Consider the following 3,790-nt stretch of genomic DNA (forward strand, 5'->3'; position numbering starts at 1 on the left):
CTGTCGGTAAGGATTGCACCAGAGCACCTTCTACTTCTAATAGGCCATGAACTATAGATAGAGAAGAATCATTCTGAGCGAGTACATAAGAAGCGATCCACTTTTTTTCATCGGTTCCAGGGGAAGACCAAAGATCTTGCGCGGCAGGTCCGCCAGAAAAACTCAAAAGAGAAAGAAGTCTCGTTAATCTCTTCATGCTCGTTCCAAGTTCGAAGTACCTTTTGGCCAAAGAAAAACCCGCTTCCTGACACGATTGCCTCTTTATCTTTATATAGATAGATTCTATGGGGTTATTACTTAGTAAGTCTATTTTGTACAAGAGCCCCTCCTATCTGATAGAAAAGGGTCCCATGATCCCGAGCCGATCTTACCTTGGCTCGCAAACCCCAAGTTTGTCTATGAAGAGCTAATCTAATTGTATTTTTTTCTAGAATGGATTTCTTATGTGGAATACTAATGGATAGGGCTTCGTTGCTAAGTGCTACAAGATCTAGTGCACTGGAACTCGTGGTTATGGACCCGAATCCTTTAGTATGGAACATTGTCTTTTCCAAGTAAAAACCCCTAGTATATGAAAGAATGAAAAGGTGCTTTCGTTCTTGTGGAATAAGAAGCCCTCGTACCTTAATGAAAGGAAAATCGTAATTTTTCGTTAGGTATTTGACCAAATAGGATCGTCCAGTTCCTACAGAACCTATCACTAAAATACCCGATAGGGCTAAGCGGAACGAAAAGGGTTTTCCATGAGATGGTAAATGAAAACGATTAGTCCCACACGAGGTTTGGGAATAAGTGATTGTCTGATAATGAGCAAGGAATATACGTCTTTCTGCTAAAGAGGATCTATTAAACTCATAATTCATTAGATCCTTGTTATCAATGCCAACTAGGTATCATAAGTAAATGGATCCCGGTTGTTCAATCCTTTGATAACCAAGGTCATTCTTTGCTAAAGAGAAATGATCACTATGAGTCAGACTCAATAGAATTGGATCCATTCCAAATAGCGAGAATTAGGATTCTTGATCCCTCTCAATCTCTCTTTCAATTCGAGGATCCAGAGAGGTGTTTTCATAGTCATCTCCGAATATTTGCCATCTCGGAATATTTTCGATTTCATTTTTCTATGATATGTCTTTCTATATGAAATGGTTATTTACGATGTACGATGATCCCTGTTAAGCATCCATGGCTGAATGGTTAAAGCGCCCAACTCATAATTGGTAAATTTGCGGGTTCAATTCCTGCTGGATGCACACGAACGGGAACATTCCATAAGTCTATTGGAATAGGATACTCTGTTTACATAGAAATCCCTACGTCCTTACATTCTATTTAGGATTAGGAATAGGTGTAATCAGACCTGCTTTTGACATATCTATCCTATTCTTATTTGGGTACCATATGCACCTCTTTGGGCTTCTATTGAATCGAGAAATTGGATTGTACATCTTTCATCTTTTTGATTTTGATATCGATTTTGATACATATAAGGTGTCCTACGGATAATGCAAATCGAAGCTATTTGATGTCTGACTCAGGCCTATATGACCGATCGATCGAAATACTCCAAGACTCCACCTTTGTCATATATTCCATATATCACATTAGATAGATATCATATTCATGGAATACGATTCACTTTCAAGATGCCTTGATGGTGAAATGGTAGACACGCGAGACTCAAAATCTCGTGCTGAAGAGCGTGGAGGTTCGAGTCCTCTTCAAGGCATAATATGGAGAATGCTCATTCAATGAGCATTCCCCGTAGAAGTATTCCGGAAATCTGGGCCTGGCGCTCTCCTCTATCTTCTGAGGTCCTTAACCATCTCCCTGAGAAAAGTAGACAGTAAAAGCCAAAATAGACTAAATATATATAGCCTGAACGATCCTAAAAATCCCTCGAAGGAGATAATAAAGAACCCAAAGCAGATGGTATCCTACTGCAAGGGTGGTCTTAAGAATCCAAAAGAGGTTGCTCAGAAGAGATAGATGTATCCCAACCTCTATTGCTCTCGCGTAAAGACTTTTTTTTTACGCGACAGGAAAAAGTGACTACGAATTCCCCTTTTTGTTTGCGAATCCCTGTTTGTATCCTTTGAGCGCACGCCCATTAAGTAGCGATCAAATCAAGGAAATCGATCAAACGATCCCCGTGCCAGCCCAAATCATGATCTTCACCAACTTGGATTTGGTTCTCTCGCGAAAATCGCGAGTTGCAGAGATGAGAACCATGAAAAGCAAGATCCCGAATAAGAAAACAGAAACCGAGGAAGAGGAAACCACAAGAGTGAAGACTAGTAGAGTCTCGTCTTTTGTCATTCTTTGCTCCTTTTTCACTCAATGATTCCTTCGAATTTGCCGACCAAAAATTCTATATGTCTATTCTATCTATGATATTTCTATATATATAGAATATGATATCTAATATGACATCCGATTTGTCAAAGGGATTGGATTGGTGACTTACCCATTCAGTGACTTTGGCACTGGACGTTCCAAAAACGGGTACTATCGGATCGGGTGAATTAGAGAATAGACAGAGGTCCGTTGGCATTTCAGCCTTTCTTCTCCTTTCAGGGCCTATCCGAAAGAGAATCCAGTACCTCTTGGTCCTGAATATCAGAATTAGGACGACACGAACCGGCCTCGCGTTCCGCTCACTGCCAGGTCAACGCCGCCACCGGCCCGGTGGGGGACGAGCGGCAAGCATCGTCCCAGCATCCGTCCTTGCAGCAAGACGGCCGCACCGCAACTCCCTCGCTCACCCCAGCTGGTTCTTCGTCCCGCTCGCTCTGCGTGCCCATGGAGGCTCGAGCTGCACTCATCGCGGCGAACGAGCTCCTGCGCTACCGCCCCGTCGATGACGTCTACGAAGAATGGCTCGACCGCGTCGCCGAGCTCGTCCGCGCCGCAGGGGGCTCTCCTGCGCCGTCCGTTCCGCTGCACCGCACCCCGCCCCGCGCGGGCAATGAAGCTCCGGCGGCACCCCGACCGCCTCCTCCTCAGGAAGGCGCCATGGATCCAAGGCGCGTGGCCCCTGGGCGGAACCCGCTCCGGCAGGCGCCAGCGCAGCAAGAGCAGAGCTGTCAAGAAGTTCCTCGCCCGCAAGAAGCTGCCCGGGCGCTCCCTGCTCCAGCATGTCGCGACCATGCTCCTGCTCCCGCGCGTCAAGACCCCGCGCTGCACCTAGCTGCAGCGCGTGGGGACATGCAAGACCAAGCTCCCCGTCATCCAAGGCCTCCCGTGGCCACAGCAGGCTGCCGCGCCTTCACCGCCGAGTTACGCAGCGTCGCGTGGCCCGGCAAGTTCAAGCCAGACTTGCCTCCTCGCTATGACGGCACGGCTGACCCTGCAGAGTTCCTCCAGCTCTACGAGCTGGGCATCGAAGCTGCCAACGGAGACGAGAAGGTCATGGCAAACTGGTTCCCCATGGCACTCAAGGACGGGGCCCGCACCTGGCTCCTGAACCTGGCTCCAGGCACAATCTCCTCCTGGAACGAGATGCGCACCCGCTTCATCGCCAACTTCCAAGGTACTCGCGACCGGCCACCCGCCGTAAGCGACATGCGCCGCATCAAGCAACAGCCCGGGGAGACCCTGCAGAAGTACATCCAGCGCTTCAACAACGCGCGCCTCAAGATTCCCAAGGTGAGCGAGGAGGCCATCATCTTGGCCTTCTCCGATGGCGTGCACGATGTCAAGATGAAGGAGGAGCTGGCGATGCATGAAGACCTATGCACCTCCTTGGAGTTGTTCAACCTGGCAACCAAGTGCGCCAGGGCCGAGG

The 3,790-nt window shown here is 48.0% G+C and overlaps 1 protein-coding gene and 1 non-coding gene across 2 annotated transcripts in view; both read left to right on the forward strand.

Moving 5' to 3' along the window:
* The window catches only part of LOC125537092 (NAD(P)H-quinone oxidoreductase subunit 2 A, chloroplastic-like), a 4,760-nt gene extending 3,646 nt beyond the window's left edge, over positions 1–1,114 (forward strand). Inside the window, exon 2 of the mRNA XM_048700388.1 lies at positions 1–1,114. This exon is cut by the window's left edge and continues 2,604 nt beyond it. The gene's annotated coding sequence lies outside the window, so the exon portion shown is untranslated.
* A 537-nt stretch (positions 1,115–1,651) lies between these two features.
* TRNAL-CAA lies at positions 1,652–1,732 on the forward strand. Its single transcript has one exon. It is a non-coding gene; the product is annotated as a tRNA-Leu (tRNA).
* Positions 1,733–3,790: the final 2,058 nt, after the last annotated feature.

The sequence above is a fragment of the Triticum urartu genome, chromosome 2 (genome assembly GCF_003073215.2).
Source record: "Triticum urartu cultivar G1812 chromosome 2, Tu2.1, whole genome shotgun sequence".
NCBI lineage: Eukaryota > Viridiplantae > Streptophyta > Magnoliopsida > Poales > Poaceae > Triticum > Triticum urartu.